The sequence below is a fragment of the Marmota monax genome, unplaced genomic scaffold, assembly GCF_021218885.2.
Source record: "Marmota monax isolate L192 unplaced genomic scaffold, Marmota_monax_Labrador192_F-V1.1 WCK01_AAM20220418_F8-fsc00023, whole genome shotgun sequence".
Taxonomy (NCBI): domain Eukaryota; kingdom Metazoa; phylum Chordata; class Mammalia; order Rodentia; family Sciuridae; genus Marmota; species Marmota monax.
In genome coordinates, this window is record NW_026692907.1 from 7,268,190 (window position 1) to 7,290,938 (window position 22,749).

General features: G+C 42.7%; 1 long non-coding RNA gene across 1 annotated transcript in view; it reads left to right on the top strand.

Annotated features, from left to right (window-relative positions):
* Nucleotides 1–22,749, top strand: part of LOC131424421 (uncharacterized) — a 112,188-nt gene that overhangs the window by 21,448 nt on the left and 67,991 nt on the right. Inside the window, exon 2 of the long non-coding RNA XR_009227385.1 lies at nucleotides 5,525–5,755. This is a non-coding gene — a long non-coding RNA (uncharacterized LOC131424421). The remainder of the gene's footprint in view (nucleotides 1–5,524; nucleotides 5,756–22,749) is intronic.

Consider the following 22,749-nt stretch of genomic DNA (forward strand, 5'->3'; position numbering starts at 1 on the left):
CACAGAACTCCCCGCCGCAGGGAGCCACCCACCCACGGCGCGCTGCCCGGGCGCGGCGCTGCGGCCACGTCCCCGCGGGCCCGACGCGCACCGGCCCCTGGACACCCGAGGTCCGGGTCAAGCCAGGCTCCCTGCAGGACATGTGGGCTCCCGCGGAGAGGCCAGCGTGGCCACCGCCCTGGCTCTGCAGGCGCCTCCCGCCTCTGCCTCCGCAGGCCCTGTCCCTCCCACTCTGGCACTCCTGTCCCTGCGTGCAGCAGGCCTCCTGGAATGCTTGTTTGCTTTCTGAGAAAGAAGCAGAGGGACAAACACGCAGCATTCCCTGCGCGGGGCGTGTTTTTCAGACAGACCGACCTGAGGGTCATAGCCAGTCTGTCCCTGCTGGGTGACCTTTGTGTACATTTCTTAATCTTCCTCAAACTCATCATCCTCATCCATGAAATGGGGATAATGATACCTATCTTTAAGATATGTTCCGAGGATTAGATTAGATAAACACAGATTATACATATTAAGCACTTAGTGCCTGCAATCAATGGCAATTAACATTATTATTAATTATATTGTTATTACGAGTGACTAATCATGACACTTAGGGTTATTAATGCTACTTTGAGTATAAGTGTAAAAAATAGGCTCAATTAAAATTTTTTTACTGAGGGAAATAGTTTTATGAGCAGCAAATAAAGAAAGAGAAATAGCAGTGGGTTAGGATGTATAAACACACCTCAGTATTCTACAGCTTCATAAAGTAGGCATTATTATCCTCATCTACAGATAAGGAAATTGAGGCTCCTATAGATGGAGTGATTTGCTCACTTCACTCACTGGCTAGTGCCTGGTGCCCTGGCCCTTATGTATCTCTCCCTGTCTTTGTCTCTCTAGCGCCTTGACTGCGCCCCTTAAGCCCTAGGCTGCCTGGGGCCTACTTGCCTTAGCAAAGGTGGTTCCATCTGCAGAGTGCCTTCCTCCCTTCTCCCACTTACCAACCTGGAGGAAACTTAGGTGGGTCTGAAACCAGACAAAGATCACCTACTCCAAGAGGCCTGGACTTTCTCAATTCCCTCAACTGACCCTTCCTTCCTTTCTTCTCCTGGTGCCTGTAACACACCACTTCCTTCTCCCCTCTGGAGACAGCCTTTCCCAGGCAGCCGCTACACACCTTTTCACTTTGAGAGTCCATATGGTGTTGTGGTTAAGGTACAGGTCCAGGAGCCCAGCTGCCCAGGTACGAATCTTGGCTTTACTATTGCACTGGTTGAGTCTATAATAAGTGACTTCACCTTTCTCTGCTGCATTTCCTTTATCCATAACATGGAGATTAGCAATAAGATCAGTCTCATCGGGTTGCTATTTGGATTGAATAGTGAATATGTAGAAAATCCTTTGAACCTGTAAGTGACAGATGCTCAATGAATAAAGACAGGATCCTGAAGGTCCTGGGAACTGCTTAGTAACAGAAAATGAAAGCCGAATTTAGAGCTTGGGTAGGCATCAGAGACCATGGCTTCCATCCTGTTTCTAACTTCATGTATGGACTTGGACCTACCCCTTCCTCTCTTGGAATTTATTTCCCTGTGTGCAAAAGGAGAACTTTGGCTCCATCTTTGTATCTAAGACTTTTTTTTTTTTTTTGGTACTGGAGATTGAACTCAGGGGCACTCAACCACTGAGCCACATCCCAGCCCTGTTTTGTATTTGATTTAGACACAGGGTCTTACTGGGTTGCTTAGGACCTCACCATAGCTGAGGCTGGCTTTGAACACGTGGTCCTCCTGCCTCAGCCTCCTGAGCTGCTGGGATTACAGGCATGTACCACCACGCCCAGCTTTTCTCTAAGACTTTTATTAGCGCAATATTCCATGTTAGAGCTCATACAAAGAGATAATTGGTTGCTACCGGAAGCCTGAAGCCCAACAACTGGTTGCCATGAATCCACAGGTAGATAATTGTACAACTGTAATAATTGCCAGCTTTTACAAGTCCAAGGGCCATCCTTTCCCTCTTTATTTTTCTCCAGGACCTTGTAAAGAAGAAATTGCCACACTCCTATTCTACAGCTGAGGAAATAGAGGCTCCCAGGTTAAATAGCCTATGACTAGTTGAGCAGGGAGCAGGAGGCTCATTTGAAAGACTCTAATTCCCACCACCAGCAAGAGTCCTAGTGCATGCTTATTCAAACCCCTCTGGGGACAAGCAGCCTCGTATCTTTCAGGCCTGCCCATTGTTAACATCCTGAATTGTTGAAAAGAGTAATGCTGTCATTTTTATATTAGCTTCATGACTTTTAAATATTAGTTTCACCACGTGCTCTAGGAGCCTCAGTTTCCTTATCTGTTAATCAGACTATAATTTCCACATGGTCACTCTGACACTAGATGACCAAACAGGAGCTGGTGTAGGTAGTAGGTAGTTGATTTTCTAAGACTTTGTCATTTGTTGGACTCTAGTTCATGCTTCAGGACCCAGCCTTTGTAGCCTCCTTTGTGACAAAATTGGTAGCTGTCTTTGCCCAGCGCTGGGTGCTCCACTCCAATCACTCACGTGTCCTTCTGGGCTTTCCCTGAATTGGACATTGCTGCTCCCCACTGAGGACAGCCTTATTCTGCATATCTCCTTGAACAAGTCTCAGACATTGTAGGTTCTCAGCAAGAGGTTGTGGAGTGAAATATTACTAAGAGTTTTTTTTTTTTTTAATTTATTTTATTTATTTCTAGTCATCAAAAAAATAAAAAGGTTCATAAGAACATGTTAAGTCCAGGGCTCGGGTTGTAGCTCAGTGGTTGAGGGCTTGCCTTGCATGTGAGAGGCACTGGGTTTGATCATCAGCACCACATTAAAACAAATAAATAAATAAAACAAAGCTAGGAGGCTCAATTGATATTTCTGATTAAAAAAAAAAAGAACATGTTAAGTCTGTATATCTGATCACTGGAAAGGAGACATGAAATACAAATGCTTCTAAAAGAAGGCCAAAAAATGTTTAGGAAAGTTACAAGAAAAGCCCGAACATCCTTGCTGTTGTTGTTAAATGTCCAAAGCTTTGTTAAGCCTCTTTGATAGTCCTTTAAGTTCAAATTTTCAATAATCACTCTTTTGTGCTAAAACAGAATCAGATTTTTTTCTTTCTAGTCTTCTATATCTTTTTTATTACTTTCTCTGTAACAAGTATGCTTTTCTTTAATAGATATTAATTTTTAACTGGAAAAGTTCACTAAAAACATAAATTTGGAAACAGAACAAATAGTTTTTCTAAGAGCATTCAGAGGCTATTTAGATAAACCCATTTATTTTATATTTCAAAAAGTGTGTTGGGGGAAGAGGACATGTAAAACTAACAAACAAAAGGGGTCCAAATAATTTAAGTGATTCAACAGAAGCCTCATGGCTAGTAAGTGGCACAGTTGACCTTTGAACCCAGATCTCTGAATCTTGTCTCCTGATCCCTGTGCAGCCCTCCTCTGATTCTTTTGGATTGTTAGAAGGCATCTGAGCAGGGATACTCTTATCTTGTTATCCCTGGAATTAGAATGTGAGCTCCATGCCTCCACTGGATTTATTTGGATCAAGTTAAACTATGCACAGTCCTAAATTCAAAGGAGGCAAAGAGAAAATTGGTGCGTGGATGCATTGTGGGTTTTGGAGTCAGCCAAGCTGGGGCTCTGATCCTGATTCCTCACTCATTTGCTGAGTGCCTTTGGTCAGCTGCTCAGCTTCTCTGAGGCTGAAATTCCATTCCCTTTTGCTCTTTTGAGTGATGATAACTGTTTCTTACAGAATTTGGTGAAGTTTGAATGAAATATTAAACATAAAGCACTCACTGGATTTTGGAAGTAGTAAACATTCAATAAATTAATACATGATTATAATTATTATCACTGTCCCGACCCAGACTTGAATTGAAGGAAGGTCATAGATTTCAAATAGGAAGTATGCAGACGATTCTGTTCTAATACAGTCATGCATCGCTTAATGACAGGCTGTGTTCTGAGAAATGTGTCATTAGGTGATTTTTGTCCTTGTGTGAACATCACAGTGTGCTTAGGCACACCAAGTGGGCTACAGTGTCACTAGATGATATAATCTTATGGAACCACATCTTGTATGCCATCCATCTTGACCAATAAATATATCATTATGTGATATTCAGGTGTCAATCCTACAAGTGGCTTGATGAAAGAAGCCTGTCCTCTGAGGAGGTGGTGATTGAGACAGGATCATATGTGGAGGAGTCCGCATGACTGGTCCCCTGTCACCAAGCACACTTTTTTTTTTTTTGATGTGGGCAAAACTTCCTGGTAGGCAGTTCTAGTCATCCTTCCTAGCAGTTTGCAAGAGTCTATTATGACGCCACCGGGGATCACAGAAGATGTCCTGATGTGTGAGAAAAAAGGAGAAGAGAAGGCAGGTGGATCCTCACGCTCATTCACCAGAAATATTGGTTACTAGTTCTTCCTGGAACATTTGGTTTTCTCTTCTTTCTTTGACCTCCACAGACCTCTATCATTGAAAAGAAAAGCAACCCTGGCATCCTGGCATCTACAAAAAGAAAGCCATTTGCTCTAGGCTTCACCGACTCATTTGACATATGCATTAGAAACCTGCTGCATTGGGAACTGTGCTAAGCTCAGACATGCAAGTTATGTAAACTGTTTTTAATGGAACACGAACTCTGACAGACCTGGTTCAGACCTCTGTTTCTTCAGTTCCCAGATTTGATCTTGGGCAAATTAGCTACTTATCTCTCTGATTCCCCATCTCAGCCATGACATCACCTATCCCAGTTCAGAAACCTCAGAATCCTTGTATTTTCGTCTTTAACTCTCTGCCTAATGTTTAATCAGTCAAGTGATTGAATCTGTTGAATGCATCTTCAGCTTAGCATCCAATGTGCTCAGCAAATACTCATCAAGAACCTGCTGTGTCCCAGGCTGGCATGGGTACCTGTCCCCAAAGAGCTCCCTGATTGGTCAGGTACATCCATAAACACAACTGCCCAATGGCAAATGCATGTAGTGCTAATACAAATCCATTTTTATTGCATGCTTAATCACGGTCAGACATTGTTGAAGTGCTTTATATGTATTAAATTATTTAACCCTTATAATAATCAAGGATATGGGTACTATTATCATCTCTACTTCCTAAATAAGGAAGCAACTTGTCCAAAATCACACAGCCTGAGAAGTGGAGACGGCATACAATGTCTTAAAATGACAGCTTAAAAGCAGTTGTTGTTAACCTCTACTAAACTCTGTCGCTGCTTCCAGAGCATGGGAGAGGGGTTCCTGGGTGCCAGAGGAGGAACTTCTAGCTAGGTCTAAAGGCCCTCATTGAGCTGCCATCGATGCTGACCTTAGATTAAGCCAGAGTCACCCACCCTTTTCCTGCCCATGTTCCGTATGGGTCCGCACCTTGATCAGTCATTGCATTAATTCCTGCCTGTGCCATGGTGAGCTTTTTAATCAATTCTGTTTTGTTACTGCCTGTTTCACATCTTACAATGGCTTTCCATCATCCACAGGGAAGAGTCTGATCTCAGTGTGACCAGGAGGCCTCTGCATGTGGTACCTGTCAAGCCCTTGCCCTTGTCCTGGGCTACTGGTGGTCCTCTGAACGCAACATGCCCACTTCTTGGGCATGTGGATCCTTGGGCTCCTGTGGATCCTTCCATACTCCGTTCCCTTCTGCAATGCCTTCTAGGATCCCACGGGCAAGCGGAAGAGCTGTCAACAGTATGCTCATCAGACCACAGGTACTTTTATTTTAGCTTTTCTCCCGTGGAATTGGAACAGCTGACCTTTGAGTCTGTCTCCTTCATTACACTGTGAGCTCCTTGAGGAGTTCTTTCTAACTCTCAACAGGGATGGACACCAAGGGAACTCTTTGAATGAATGAATGAGTGAATGAATGAATTTGTATTAAGAACAAGGACCAGGCTTTGAGTCTTTTTATTTGTTGTCACTCACATCATAGTGCTGAGGACATGTAGTACTGGTTACATATTGATTCTTTTCTTACCCACCTATGGGGTACAATCATACCCCCAATAAAACTATGACAGGATTTATATTATCCATGAAGTCAAAACTGTATCATGAGAAAAACACTGGACAAATGGTTAGGAGATCTGGATTGTTGTCCAGGCTCTATTACCAACTGCCTGGGTGACCTTGGGTGAGCCATTAGCCTCTCTGAACCACCATTTCCTCAGATTTAAAGCTGCTGTGGAAAGTCTGAGGGAGCTGGATGCTGAAGAACTTTGCAAACTGTAAAGTACTGAAAAGGCCAAAGGTATTGATGGCATGATTCTTACAGCTAATATCCAAGTATCTGTCTTATCTGGGTGCCCTGGATGCTACTGTGGGCCATGGGGCAAGACTTTTTCCACCCTTTCTCCTCTTCTTGGCTTAAGTCCAGGAAGATTTCCATCTGCACATTGTCTGCAAGCCAGACTCTGAACCAGCGTTTGGAAAAACAGGCAAGTTATATGCGTCCAGGTGTATCCTGTCTATAGACCAAGTGTAAGGCCAAGTTTGTTCTCAGAATAAAGTGAGTGCACACATGCAGGTGTGTGCTTGCACATGTGTGTATGTGTATGTGTTTGTTCTTTCATTGGCATGGCAGGGTGCAGCATATTAAAGGCAGCTGTGGGGTAGGGGAGTGACCTCTGACTTTGGCATCATTTGGGTCTTAATTTCACCACTGTCATTTATGTGCTGGGTGACTGGGTATATTCTTAACCTCTCACAGCCCCCTCAGCCCTGAAATGAGACACTGCATTTGGCATATATTTATTGTGAAGATTAAGTGGAATAGGGATATAAGGAGGCTAGCACAGTGTCCACTATGTATATATATATATGTATATACTATATATGTTTGCCTGTTAAATTTTATTTTTATTCATAATAATAATTGAAATTATCTAAGTACTCCTGTGCATCTGGTTTTATGCTAAGTATTTTCCATGTGTAAGGGTGTAAGGTTCTTAACAAGCTTAAAAGATAGGTATCCCATTCTAGGAAACTGACTGTGATAGGTTACACAAAGGTCAGAGTAGAGCTGGTAATAAGAGAGCCAGGGATCAGAAGCATTTCTCTATATCCCAAGTGATGCTTTGGGGACCAGCACTACAAATATGCTAACATTTCCCACCTTCTCCTACCAGGAAGTTATACTTTAGACATAATAAGAATTGGGGGAAGACACAGAAGATGCAAACAATAGAAAAATAAGCTTAATTAAAAATAAACTTAATTAAGTATCTATACCAACATACTATACTAAAAATAATGTTGATTGAAATTGGTTTGTTAAGAATAGAAAGACAAGTACAATAATTGTTTCATCACTAATCTAATAGATGTTGTCAGAAAAGTAAAACTAAGGATGGTATATAAAGATACAATTCAATGGTAACCACTAGAACTGAAATACAAACCATTCGAAAACTATGAACACAAGTAACTAATCAGAGCAGATTATATTAATAAATGCAAGCTACCTTAACTTCTGATTCTGGCCAAGGTGTAGAAAAGGACATGGATTTATTTTCATACTTGACAACCAAAAAGACAGACAAAATAAAAGGTAATTGTTTTCAAGATACTGTACATCAGTCAATGAAAGACAGTGAGTCACTTCTAGAAGGCAGAAAATAACTAAGGTGAGTCCCACAACTGTTCCCATTTGGAGAGAGTTTCTAGGCTGTGGCATGAGGAAGAAATATAGAGAGAGCTCAGTAGAGTCCCAGAATTGAGATGAAACTGAAAGTTCAGAGAGACCCAGGTAGACAGATTCACAGAACCAAGGACTGGAGAAGATACAGCCTCACAGATGGAGAACTTTGAAGATCTGTAGAGGCTTCTGGTTAGCACACACATGGAAGGAAGCTCTCCAAGGCTGGGGAAAGAACCCACTGAAAGAATTATAGGGAAACATACCCAGCACTCTCAGATTTGTGAATAACTCAAAGAAGACATCTAAGGGAAATAATAAAATATTTTGAGCTGAATGAAAATAAAAATACCTTATATCAACATCTGGGGAATGCCACTAAAATAATACTTCCAGAAAAGTCTGTAGCACTGAGTGCCTGGATTGTATTCAACATTGTCAAGATGTTTCTATCCAATTCAATAAGGCAAATCAATTATTTCAGCTTAACATTAAGAGATAGGAAGAAAAGAGCAAATCAAGCCCAAAGTGAACAGAATAAAGGAAATCATGAAAATAATAAGTAGGAGAGAGAGAGAGAGAGAGAGAGAGAGAGAGAGAGAGAGAGAGCAGAAAATAACGAAGAAAGTGAAGAAAGGCAATGAGACAGAAAACTGGTTCTTTGAGAAACAATAAACCTCTAGTTGGGCCCATCAGAATGGAAAGAAGAAGAAGAAAGAGGAGGAGGAGGAGGAAGAAGAGGAAGAGGAGGAGGAGGAGCGGGAGGAGACGACACGAGTTTTCAATGTCAGGAACAAGAAGATGACATAATTACAAAAGGCAAAAGGATTTTTAGGGAATATTATGAAAAACTCCATGCCAATAACTATGACAACCAAGATGAAATAGATACATTGCTGGAAAGGCACAAACTACTAAAGTTCACTTCGGAAGAGATAGATAACCTGAATTGTCTTTTATCTACTAAAGAAATTGAATTTGTAGCTGAAAACCTTCACACAAATATAATTCCAATCTCAATTGGCTTCACTAATGAATTCTACCAAACACTTAAGGAAGAATCACAAATTCAACACAAACTCTTCCAGAAAACTGAAGAGAAGAGAATGCTTTCCAGCTCATTTTATGATGCCAGACTTACCTTGATAATAAAATCAAAGACATTAAAAGAAAAAAGATAATAGAGATAGATTAAAAAATTTCCAATAAAATTTAGTGTGTGTGTGTGTGTGTGTGTGTGTATGAAATAAATGTTGAAAAGAAGTATTATAAAAGCAAAAATACAATGCCCCATTAGGATTTATTTCAGGAGTAAAAAGTTGATCTAGTATTAGAAAGCCAACAATATTTATCATATTAACAAGGTTAAAAAAAAGAAAAAAAACATATTTTGTCTTATTAGATGAAACATCCATTTCTGGTAAAATCTCTCAGCAAAATAGGACTAAGAAGGGAGCTTCCACAACCTGGCAAAGATTTTCTATGAAAAGCTCACAGACAACATTGTCGTTAATGGTGAAAGACTAAATGCTTCCTCCCTAATATTAAAAAAAAAGAAAGAAAATGATATTTATTTTCCATTTCTTTTTAACATTGTCATGAAGTTTCTATCCAATGCAATAAGGCAAGGAAAAAAAATAAAGAGAATTCAGATTGGAAAGAAAGAAAGAAAATTCTTTATTCTTAGAAAACATGATTGCCTAGGTAGCAAATTGCATGGAATTTATAAAAAACACTACGATGACTAACCAGAGAGTTCAGCATGATTGCAGGATGCAAGAATAATATTAAATATCAATTGTTTCTCACTACAGTTGCAATAAAAATTAGAAATGTAGATGGTAAAAAATTTACAAGAGCATCAAATAAAGTGAAATACTCAGGGATAATATGACAAAAGATATGTGAAACCTGTACTTTGCAAACTACAAAACATTGCCTAGGAAAAGTAAGGAGGATTTTAGTAAATGGAGAGATGCACCTTATTCTTGGGTGTAGAGATGTCAGGGGTAAGATATCAGTGCTTCTCAATTCCATCTGCAGAGTCAGCAGAATCACAGTCTCAGCAGAAGTTCTGTTCAGATCTACATGTTCTTTTTTAAATTCATCAGGGAATATCAAGCACTTTGAATATCCAAAACAATGTTGAAAAACAACAAAATGGGAGGGCTAGCACAACCTGATTTCAAAGCAAATTATGAAGCTGCAGTGGTCAGAACTGTGTGGTATTAGTGTAAAGGTAGACACAAAGACCAACAAAATAGAAGAATTAAGAAGCAGATCCACACAAACATGAACAATTGAATTTTCACAAAAGGGCAAAGGCAATTTAGGAAAGTATAATCTTTCCAACAAATGATACTAGAACAATTGGGTAACCGATATGTAAAAATATTAACCTTGATCCATATCTACCATCATATGGAAACACTAACTCCAAATGAATTATAGACCTGAATGTGAAACTGAAAGCTTTAAAACTTGGAGGAGGAAAAAAAAAAGATTTCTTAAAGACATAACCAGAAGCATGATCCACAAGATAAATTGAGAATTTGGAATTCATAAAAATTAAGAACTACTTATTTCTTTGAAAGATACTATTAAGAGAATGAAAGGATGAAAGGCAAGCCACAGACTGGGAGAAAATATGTACAAAGCATATATCTGATAAAGAACCTGTGTAAAGTCTAAAAATATACCTCTCAAACCAATAACAAGAAAACCAATACGCTGACACCTCTGCAAAGGACATTGGTGGATGGCAAGTAAGCACATGAAAAGATGCTCAACATCATAAGAAACAAGGTATTATATTATACTTATGGTATTCTCAACAAAGCAATAAAATTATATATTTATAATAAGATTAAAAATTAATTTGGAGAGGTACATACTTCAGCTGAATAGCTTAATTTAGATGGAATTTTTTAAACATCATAAGGAAAATATTATATATTAAAGCCATGGAATACTGTAATAAACAGTCTCAGGAAAATTCATGCCTCAATGTTGACATCGATAAATAAGTAGAGAAAAAAAAAATAGACCAAGCAAATATCAAAAGTTAAAAAAAGAAAGAATAACTAAGCAAACTTATTGGAAGCAGAAAATAGATTAAGGAAGAAAAAAATGAAAAAATAAATTAGAAAACAGAAAAAGCAGAATAAATAAAGATATCATTATGAAGACTTTTTTTTTTAAATAAAAAAGTTAATGAAGTGGATGAACCAGTTAGCTTATCTAGTCTTCTTTCTAGGGGAGAGAAAGAGCAATTACCTATAATAAGAAATAGGAGGGTGAAACCAAGAAACACAAGAATGAAATAATAAGAAGAAGCTTCTTTGCAAAGATATTTTGTAAAAATCTAGGTGAAATAGATAATTTTTGAAGAAAATGCAACTTACCAAAGTAAAGCCCGGAAGTGATGATATAAATTTGTTTTGTTTGAGCCACCCAGTCTATGGTATTTTTCCCAGAAGTCCTGTCAAACTAATATAACCATCACCGGGGGATGTGAGTTTGAATATTTATCAAAATTACAAATGATTCAGAAATCATACTTCTGGGAATTATCCACCCAACAATCTGTAAAATGGCCAATGTACAAGGCTTCATAGTAACATTATTTCTAATAATAAACGATTATAATCAGGGTAAACATTCATGTAAGGGAGTTTGGTAAAATCAGTATGATGTGTTCATCCAATAGAGTACTAGAAAGAAAGAATAAGAGAACTCACATGCTGATTTTGAAAACCTCAAGTTATACTGCTAAATAAAACACTATATCATGCTACAATACTTAGGAGTAACAATTGCAGTGAAAAATAAGAATATGTATTTGTACTTACATATGTATACATAGGAAATATGGAGAGACATGAAAGGAATTAATCATAATAGTTAATTTTGTGTGTTTTGGGGGGAAAAGGGCGGCAGAAGCTGAGTGGAGATGAGACTGGCGAAGGGAGACACCAGCACATCCCTGTCTTGTTCACTGCAGGAGTGGAGGACAGTTAAGTACAAGGGTCAGGCAGCTGGTGGTTCTGCCTATGTCTAGGACTGGAAAGTCGTGAATCCTGTGTTGCCCACCTCATAAGATGTGGGCTAGGAGTTGAGGAGTTGAGCTGTGGGAAAGGATCTTAAGCACAGTACATATCCGGGGACTGTAATTTCAACCTCAGCCATCAGCACAGAAAAGGATTTTGAAGGTGCTTTGGCCCAGAACTGACCCTGAGTTTAGAAAGATCTTCTTCCCATTCTACAGCTGAAGCTATTGGGCACCTTGCTCAGGGTCACATGAAAAGCAGATGGTAGGAGGAGAATTAGAGATAACTGATCTCTGCCCTCTCCTAATTCCTACTAATTCCTACTCCTTTTCTTTCTGAAGTCTAACCAACAGTGTTAGTTACATTTGAATAAAATTTGGTGGTTTATGAAAAGCCGTTGCAGACATTTTCTTATTGGAGCATCACAACGTTGCCGTGTAATAGGCAGGTAAGTGTTACTCTTAAACCCCAGTTCCTAAATGAGGAAACTGAGGCTCAGAGAAATGATACAAATCATACAGTCCAAGAATAATGGACAGGCACCTTATACCTTAGTGTTATGATTCCAGGGCTCTCCTAATGCACAAAAACTTCATCCATCCATCCATCCATCCTTCATCCATTCTTCATTCAATTATATACAGACAGCTGCCATTCCTGGCAATGTGCCCAGAGCTGCCAATACAAGGGTGAGCCAAAATTGATGAGGGATCCAGATAATAAGCATGTGATATGAAGATGAGCACAAACATGTATGGAATAATGCCAGGAAGGAGAGGAGCCATGCAGAAGAATAAAGCTGGGTGTGGGCTGCCTTTTGAGACAGAGTGTTCTCCTAGGGGAGGCTATGTGAGTGGAGGCCTGAATGAAGTGAGATGTGAGTCAGGCCAATATGTGAAAGACTTATGTTTTTATGGATGTCCTTCCTCTATCTAAAGGCCCCATCTTTACCCTGCCCAATGAAGTAGGCTCCCAGAGTCCTGTGTTTGTGCCTGCTGTCTCCAGAGCCTTCTCAGTGTGTGATGCCTCCACTATCTGCACACAGAGGTCAGAGGGCCTTTCCACCACTCTCCAGGCAGGCTACAGGGCCTTGTCCTCAGCACCAAGCATGCCCTTCTACCCCACCTCTGAACATCCTTCACCAGCCTGGTGCACTGGTGCACAGCCACTGCTTAAATATTACAGTCCCTTTATTATTCTCCCATTTCTTCTCCCCTCTAATCATGAGCCCCCTCCTCACCGTGTTTCTGTGACATTTTCTTTCCCTTGATAACCCATTTGTTTGTATTTCCTTCGTCACCTCTGCCCCTGCTCACTGGGGGACTTTCTGAAATGGAGGGCTCTATCCTGCTCACCATCTCTCTTCTGCCTCAGCGATGAATATTGCTCTATCCTTGATTGTGGAGTTGGATTCAGTTGAATTCACTGTGGTAAAGAGGTGAGGAGTTAGCTGCTTTCTTCAGGGCTCTGCATCTGCAATCTTTTTATTCCCAGTCTTTGGGATTGAATCCAGGGGTGCTCTATCCCTGAGCTATATCCCTAGCCCCTACCCCCACACTTTTTGAGACAGTGTCTTGCTATATTGCCTAGGCTGACCTCAAACTTGTGATCCTCCTGCCTCAGCCTCCGGAGTCACTGGGATTCCATGGGTGTGACACCACTCCTGGATGCATCTGTAATTTTGCTATGTGGTTCCCCAGTGCTGTTCAGTCTCTTACCTTTGTCTCTGGACTATGAAATCCACCAAAATAGACAGCTAGAGAAAAGTGAAATGTCCACTGGCTGAGCTCAAAGCTAGGCCAGAGGATGGGAACCTGGGGTTATACCTATAACTTATTAAGTTGATATGGACTCCCATAGTGGTCAGTCTTTGGGTTTTACTGACCTCAATTTTGCTGGCCACAGATGGCTGAGGTCATTGGGCTTTCGAAGTCATCCTAGCAATCTGTATTTCCCTTGGGGGAGGTCTGCTTGCTATCTGTGGTAAGTTCTTGGTGATTCATTACTATAGCACAAGGGTTCTCTCTTAAGAGCATGAACCCCTCTGGTGCAGCTGCTGCTGCTACTCAGGGTCAGTGTCCTGCTGCTCAGCTGGGTATGGCAGGCTGCTATACCAGGCTGGACTCTTGCTCCCCTTGGCCTGTGCTCTCTCCTTGACCTCTTCATTTCTCTTCATATCCAACAAATTTTTATGAAGCTCCTGCTCCATGCTATCTCTTGGTCTTACTGTCATGGAGCTTATAGATCAAGTAGAAGAAAGGGACAATGCACAAATCATGGCGCCTATAAATCTCTGGTGCTTAGGAGGCTCACGGCTAGTTGAGATCAGAGCTGTGGAAGAGTCATATCTCAACCAGCCACTGAATTAGGACCAAGGAGGACAGGGACGCTTCTCTGGGAGGTGATGATGAAGTTGAGTAGAAGGGGGACAATGGGTCAAGCAGAGGAAGAGCAAGTGCAAAGCCACAGGCATGGAAAGGAATGCCAATGCGGCTGGGGCTCAGAGGGTGAGGGAAAGAGGGTACAAGGGAGGTGAGGAGGAAGAATGTGCAGGAACACAGGGCCCACCTGGAAGGGGGAGTCCTTCCTCCCAGCCCAAGGACTCAGTGACATGAGTTATGGGATGGAGTCACACAACGAGATTCACACAGTAGCATGAATGCTCTAGCTGCTGGGTGGGGGATGGACGGAGGGCTGATGAGGCAGGAAACTGGGTAAAAGATCATAGAGTGGGAAGTTGGAGCCTGGCATGGAGCTGTCTGTAGGATCCCCTCCTCATACGCATGAAGTTCACAGTTCAAACTAGCCTCTAGACTTGACGTCCAGAAAGCCCCCAGCAAACTTGAGGCTCCTGAGCTGAGCTCAAACTCACCAAGATATAAAAGAGTCCAAGACCAGGAGAAGCAGAATGAGCCTGGGTTCATGCCAAAGAACCTGGGTTCTTTGGCTTGTGGCTGTGGAAACTAGGAATCGTCATCAGCTTCCCTCAACAAAGTGAGCTGTGTGCCATAGAGGCCATGCTGTCTCCAGAGAAGCCACCAGGTTCCAAGCAAAGACCAAAGAATGGAGGCTGAGGGTTTCTGGGTTTTCCTAAGGAGTTAATAAGACTAATTTCTTTTGAAGATGTGCAGAATCGTCCCCCCTTCTTTTTATAAAGGCATCAATCTTTTGAGTCACTTGGGAATAAAACTGTTTTCGGCGAGAAGATTTCTGTGGGCGCTTAAGTAGGAGTTGGGACGGCTGCTGTCAGGGAACGGGGGAACATATGGTGGTCTGTTGTGAATGTGATCTGTTTTTTGTGTTGTTGTTAAACTTCCTCTTGTTAGCATTGGGCCCGTTATGTAAGAGCTCGAGGGTCCATATGGTTTGTTGCATAAGATGCCAAAGAGGAACACGGTTTTTGTCGCCTCGCAGCTAGCCCAATTGTGAGTTTGGAAAACATGTGGTCATGGCGTTACATATGGGCAATGGAGTGGAGTAGTTCTGAACTTGAATGTCAGTTCTACCAAGGGTTAGCTGCATGTCCTTGGGAACATTATCTAACCTCCCTGAGAGTTAAACTCTCCAAGACTCCATTTTCATCTGTGCCAATGAACAAAATAGCACCAACTTCATATTAATACTAATTGCAATTTATTAAGCCTCTAAAATTTGTAGTATTGCAGGTTTTATAAATATCATCTTGCTTGAACCTCACAGGAACTTTTGGAAGTAGTTGTTATTATTCTCATGTTTCAGGGAATTTAAGAACAAAGGGAAAGGGTGACTTTCCTCACTAATAAGAAGCCATCGAGCTAAGATTCAAACACATGTTCCAGTCAATGTCAATAGCACCATTGACATCGCGCCTCACTGCCTCAGCGCTGGTAATGAGGTGTATAACAGGTGCCAGTAAATGTGCCTCTAAGCTCCATGAGAGCAAGGCATTTGGACAACTTTGTTCACTATTGCATTCACAGCCTTGAAAAACAGGACCTGGTGTCGAGACGACATTCAGTAATCATTTGGGGGCTACGTACATAGATTTTTGCATTTGAAGCATGTCAGCTCTGGAGGTGACCTGCTTGGGTTTGAACCTCAGCCGTTTCCTAGCTGTGATCATAGACAGGTCACTTAGCTGATTCATTTCCCTGTACACAGTATTCTCGTTAGTATATTGGGGTTAAAGAATCCTCCTCACACTAAGTGTCCCTTTTCCTGTCTCCTTTGAATATGCAGATCAACTTTCGGTCCCAGGCTTATTCATCTTTACCCTACCTGACTTAAAACAGAACAAAACCTGTATACAAAACCACAACAGCAAATTTATGTGTGCTTGCTGGTAAAAAAAATAAAATGATCCTATGTACTATATAAACTAGAAGAATTTATCCTTAGTAAAGCAAATGTATACCAAGATGAATCTGTTACCTGTATCAGAGGGCTTCGTGGGACAGAAAACACCTTGTTGAGATGCTTTAACTTATCCCACGATGCAACTGCAACCTTGCCATAGTCAAACTCTAGGAAGCCCATTGAAGAGGGTTCTCAGGTGCCATTCTGGCCAATTTGTGATGTCTGCATAGGATGGAGAGGGTCGCTGGGACTCAAGTGCCATCCTAGCCCAAGTTGATCTTCCCATATATTAGGTTTGGGAAAACTGAGACCTTACAGAGGGAAAACGACTTGAAAATGAAGTCAAATGACTAGTAGACATCAGAAGCACATTAGACTCCCACTGATCTGATATGGAATCCAAAGCTCCTGCCCTTACCTGCCAACCTAAGTTTCAGCCAAAATCTTCCTCAAAAGAAAAGAAAGGGGAAGGATAATTCCAGAATGGACAGTCTCCATGAGACTTTTTTGTTTTCTTCTATCTTCTGGGAGGGGGCAACATTACCTCCGTTTTACAGATGAAGAAACTGAGTCTCAGAGAGGTGATGCAATTTACCTAATGTTCCAGAGCCAGAGAGCAAAGCCTGACCTAACCCCCCTCCCCATCCTATCGATTATTATATCCAGGGCTAAGTAGTTGTCCATCCACACACTCAAGAGCTAAAAGCTATCTGTGAAGGCTTGAACCAGGACTTTGCCTCTCTATGCCTTAGTTCTTCATCCTTAAATAAGCACAGCAGTGTATATTCTTTACAGAATGCGTGAGGATGAAGCGAACTCAAGTCCAAAATATGATGCAGACAGAGCCCTGCCCATAGCAAGGGCTCAGTTAATGTCAGTTAAGAACAAACAAAACCCCAGGCATGCAGCCTCCCCTCCTCCCTGAGAAGGGAGAAGAACTGGCATGGCCCACTCAGGCCCGGAGACTGCATCCAGACCCCGCCTCCCTGTGTCTCTGCTCTGTGCTTTGGCAGGCGGCCCGGGACTGAGGAGTCCCCATTCCTCTCTCCTGTCAAGTCAGCAGAACAAGCTGTTTCAAGGGAAGGTGGTTCCCCTTGAGAAAATGTTCTCGCACGCCCTGGAGACTCTTGCCCTGCACGTTGCAGTGATCAGCCTGGACAGGGCCTGCGCCCCACCCTGTACAACCATTCTTTGCAAAGTCTGCATCCTGTCTCGTCATAAAAGGTAACCTGTGGTCTGAACAGCTGTTGTCTCATAGCACAGTCCCCATAGGCGGTGTGATGACTTTGAACCAACTTCCTCTCTCTGTGCCTGTTTCAGTCCCTTTAAAATAGGGTGATAATGAACCGTCAATTATTTGGAAGGAAAACTGGGAGAGACCATCGGAGGTGCCGCCTCCCCTGCCTTGCTTCCCACGCCTGCCCTAAGTGTCTGCAGTGTCCTCAGTCCTCTCCAACCCAAGAAAACCCCTGTATTCTCTAGATTTTCCTCCTCCCTCTCCTTTTGGGGATGCTCTCCCTGCTCCAATCCTTACATGGTACAATTTCTCCAAGATTCAGTGCCCAGCCTCCTCTTCACACACACACACACACACACACACACACACACACACTCTATCTCATTCTCATTGCTCAGCCTCTATCCCCACAGTTTGCTCCTGCACTCAGACACTTTCTCCAACGCTGGACCCTGGACCTGGGAGTCTGACAGCCCTATCAAATTCGGTACACCCAAACAGCATAGTGTGTCTTACCTCCACTACCAGATAGTCAATCTATGATCTGCGTGTTAGAGAATTGCACCACTATTTATTCTACTGATCTGCAAGGAAGAGAATGTAGTTCCTGCTCCCATGGCCATTACGTTCCATCTACCAGATGTCCACAGTCAGGGGCTCATCACAACCCCCTTTTCCCTCACCCTCCACGTATAATTGGACACCAAGCCCCGAGAAATCTTTCTTTGCAATATCACTCGAATTGGTCCCTTCTCTCCAGGCCACCATTCTGATTGTTGTGACTTAATTGGGGCCATTGCTTCCAACCTGGTCTACCAGCCTTCAGTCTTGCCCCTTCCAGTCCACTTTCGCAGCAGCCAGAGCCATTCTTTAACAATGCCAATGAGGTTCTGCTACTCCTTTGTGTAAACCCACCATGGCTGGTCAGCTGGAAACCTTTAGGACTGGGGCTGAGGCTGAGGTCCACAGGTAGAATTCCTTCTCTCTCTTCTTTTTCCTCCTCCTTCTTATCCCGGGGATTGAACCCACATCCCCAAATCCTGTTTTTGAGACAGGGTCTTGCTAAGTTGCTGAGGCTGCTCTCTAACTTGCAATTTTCCTGCCTCAGCCTCCCAAGTTGCTGGGATTACAGGCATGCACCACTGTGTCCAGCTAGGCCTGCTTTATTTTGAAAGGCCTAATTAAACAACCGGTTGAGGACCACCCAGATAATTGGGTAGAGTCTCTGTTCTTCAGAGTCAATTGATAAAAGATGCTAAGTATAACTATAAAATGCCTTCATATAACACCTAGCTTTATGTTTGATCAAATGTCTGCACCCAGCCCTGTAAACAGGAAAAACAAACCATCCCAACATGGCACTTTTCGACCCAAGCCATACTCGGCTCGTTCCCCTACCTTTTCCCCTTTTTCTTTTTCTCACCACCCCACATGCTAGGCTGTCATCCCTGGCACTAAGCCAGCTGGACTCTGGCCACCTGTCCTCACACAGGCCTGTATTCTCCCCACCTCTTTCCTAGATAACTCCTACTTGTCTTTAAAATCACACAGACCTGTCCCCTTGGGATGCCCCCAGCACCCCACCCAAACCTCCTACTCCAGGTGCGCTGCCTCTGAGTTTGCCAAACCCCACCACTCACATGAGGCCAGCCCTGCTAGCATGTGAACAGCTCTAGGACAAGAACTTTGTGTCACATCCCTCTGATAAGTCCCACTTGCCTCAAATCCCAATCAGTAATGCTCTCATTTACTGATCTGTAAGTCCCACTCCTCCCCCTCCACTGGAATGAGAACACTACGGAGATGGAAACCATGTCTGTCTGGTACACTTCAGTATCCATCAAACCTAATTGTGCTTGGTACATAGTGGATGTTCAATCAGTGTTCATTGAGTGAATGAATCAATATTTGTTTGAGTGAGTTTAACAATATTCATTGAGAACCTCCTAAGTTTAGGCACTATTTTGGGCCTGAAAATATATACCTGAAGTTTACATCCCAGAGAGGAGATATACAGCAACCGAGTAGATACATATATATACCAAAAAAAAAAAAATAGTAAGGATAGGGAAACAGAAAGTGTAATACGAATGAGTGGATGAATGAATGGTTGTAATATATGTAATTGTCTGTTTCCTCAAGGGGAAACTCCACATTGGGAGGGTGGATTGGGAGTAGGAGTCAGAAAGATCATACTCCACTCTTTACTGGCAGTGTTCACCTGGGTAAATAATCCAGCCTCCTAGTACCTTGGTTCCCTCCTTTGTGTTATGGGATTATGGTAATTCTTCTGTTTATCTCGAAGGGTTATCATATCACATGAGAGCAATCCATAAAGAACTTATGACTGAAGCTCTGTACAATGTGAGAGGTCATTGTTGATATTGCAGTTGTTGCAAACAGAGCACTTTAGATCCACAAGCCCATTGCATTGTTTAGTTAGAGAGAAGCCGAGAGGAATTTTGGCATTAGATAAATCTGAGTTTCTGTTTTATTTCAGCCACTTAATGGCAAATGGCTTGACTTTGAATACAAGTTATATCACCTGCCTGGCCCTCATCTATGAAAATGGTGAGAGTATGCATACCCAGCTCAGAAATATTTTGCCAGGTTTAAGCCAGATAACCCATGTCAAGTGCCTCGCACAGAGTTAATTCCATATGAAGAGCTCAACCAGTATTAGCTACTAATAGCCATTCTGTCAATCACTGGAGACTTTTCATAAATGGAGCCATTCATGGTTCAAGTTTTCATGTCTCACATTTCTGCCAGGAAACTTCTCAACTCTTTATGCCCCAACACCTGGGATTATGCAAAGCCACAATCAACGTTCATATTCAGAACCTAAACAAATGAAGAATTTGCTGTTCAATTCCCTTCCTCCCTGCTTTTCAAAAATATTTTCTGGAACATGGAGATGCACTCTCCGTCTGTGAACACAAGTGTTCCTGGTTTTGTGATCATGTAACCCTGAAGCTGTTATGTTTTTTTCATGTCATACATTTTAGAGGTGCCATAAAGGGGTCCTTGTCAAGAGAAAACACAGCTGGGGCCCAATTAGAGGTGATTGAGACTAATCGACTGGCAGAGTTCTTAATTAAGCTGGACCATAGACTGCAGGAGAGACGGTGGCTGGGGAACTGAGGTGGCCCCACATGCTCACGGAAAGGCCATGAATGAGAAGAGTGGATTTTCTTCAGGACAGGAAAAGCTGGTCACTGTGATTACAAGTGACTTTAAACTTTACAAAACCAGCTCTGCAGAGGTTGACACCTGATTTTGACTGGCTCCGAATTTCTCTCTCTTCCTTTTTCCCTGAGAGGCCTCAAGCTCTTTGACTTCTTTTCAGGGACCAGCTCTATCTTACCGTGGTCACTGTCCCCTGGGGACACTCTGGAAGTGGAAGGAAGAGCAGCAACTTCAGGAAGACCTTTAGGGCCCGCCTATTTGCACCTCTGTGTTCAAAGTTATCATCATCAAACAACTACAGCCTTCCTTCCTAACAGCCCCGCTCAGCACATTCTTGCCTGTTGCTGCCGACTCCTTTGCTCCCTCTTCTCGCTGTGCCCTTGGGGTCCTCTGAACTGTGCTGAACACACTCCACTTACAAACCCATTGCTCTGCATGCCTCTGTCTCTGGACCTTTAGTAGAGCTGTATTGTGATCTCTCCATGAAGATGGTTCATTGTTCCGTACCCCTATAACCTCAGGTCAAGAAGCAGATTTGGCTTCTATTTTGTCCCCAAGTGCTACCTAGCCCTTAATCCTCCATGCTCCTATGACAGACATACACACACACTCACACACGCTACCACACATTTTTAGCCATGTTTGGAAAGCAATGCTGAGTTCACTGTGCCCTCGACAGTTGTGGGGTGTGCCTATTTCTCAGTTACCATGAAGTGGAACAGAAGTTCCTAGAGTGTAGTCTTGGGACCAGAAACTCAAGGATCATCAGGGAACTAGAAGTGAAAATTCTTGGGCTCCACCTCAGAACAATTAAATCAGAAACTCTAGGGGAGGGACCCAACATTCTGCTTTAATGAGCCCCCACCCCTACTCCACCCCACCCAGGCATTGCTGATGCTCACTCCTGTTGGACTGAGCCAGGGTGTAGCTACTAATACAGCACTGAACACCAGGGGCTATAAAGCCAGTTCACCTGAGTCCAGATCCCACTTGTGACATACGCTAGGAATCCAACCTTGGCCAAGTTCTGTAACCTCTGCACTTCTTTTTCTTCATCTCTAAGTTAGAAAGAAAAAAAATGATACATCCTTGCAGGGCATCCTGAGAGAACTGAAATAGCTACACATGTTAAGTGTTTGGAACATAAGCTAGCATATATCAAACTCCAGTGCCCTGCTAGATATTACTATTATTATCACTGAATGGAAATATAGAAGGTTCCAGTCCTCAGCTGTTGGCATCTCTAGTCCTTGTGGTTGCTGTCACCTATGACTTCAGGCGGCTCCTCCACATCCAGCATTTCTCCAATTTTCTACTGAAGAGGGTTGCGGGCTTCATGCATACCTCTCTTTGAGGTCTTACATTTTTGTTTCCATGTTTGACCATTAAGGAACACCACTTCCAAACATATCCTTATAACACATATACCCCCAGGAAGCTGCAATATCCTTCCATGGACTTTTTCCCCAAGAAGAGCAGCAAGCCTCCATCTGCTGTCCCTTTGACCTCCTCAGCTCCAGGACCTTTGCCTTTACTAACTCCAGCCACCCACACTCAACCACACCTGGCTTTTATCTTGGTTGGCTACTGCTCCACCTCTGAAATCTCAAATAGCTGGGCGCCTGCTCTCTGACCCCTCCCTTTTATCTTTCCAGGGCTTTTTCTAGACTGGCTCTTTGACCTCTGCCTGAATTCCAGGCTCTGGACCCCTCCTTCCTTTCCTTCTCAGTCTTCCAGAACTTCTTGGCCTTTCAGATGTGCAAATCATCATAGCTCTTTCCTGCCTCTTTGATGGGTGGACATATAACATGAGCAAGAAATAAGCCGTGTGTTTGGAAAGCCTGTTAAGCTTAAATATCCCTGTGGCATGGCCTGGATGGGAAGATGAAAGAGGTCGTGTAAATAGAGCACAGAACTCAGGGCTGGGTCTGTAGTAATAATTTCAGAAACATTAGCTATTATTCTTTTTGTGCGCGGGGGTGGGGGGGGGACTGGGGATTGCACTTAGGGCACTTGACCACTGAGCCGCATCCCCAGCCTTATTTTGTATTTTATTTAGAGACAGGGACTCACTGAGTTGCTGAGAGCCCCGCTTTTGCTAAGGCTGGCTTTGAACTTGTGATCCTCCTGCCTCAGCCTCCTGAGCCACTGGGATTATAGGCATGTACCACTGTACCTGGCCAGCTATTACTCTTATCCACCAAAAAATTATAGGGGTCATGCACTACCTTCCAATGTATCTGCAAATTCCCAATCAGA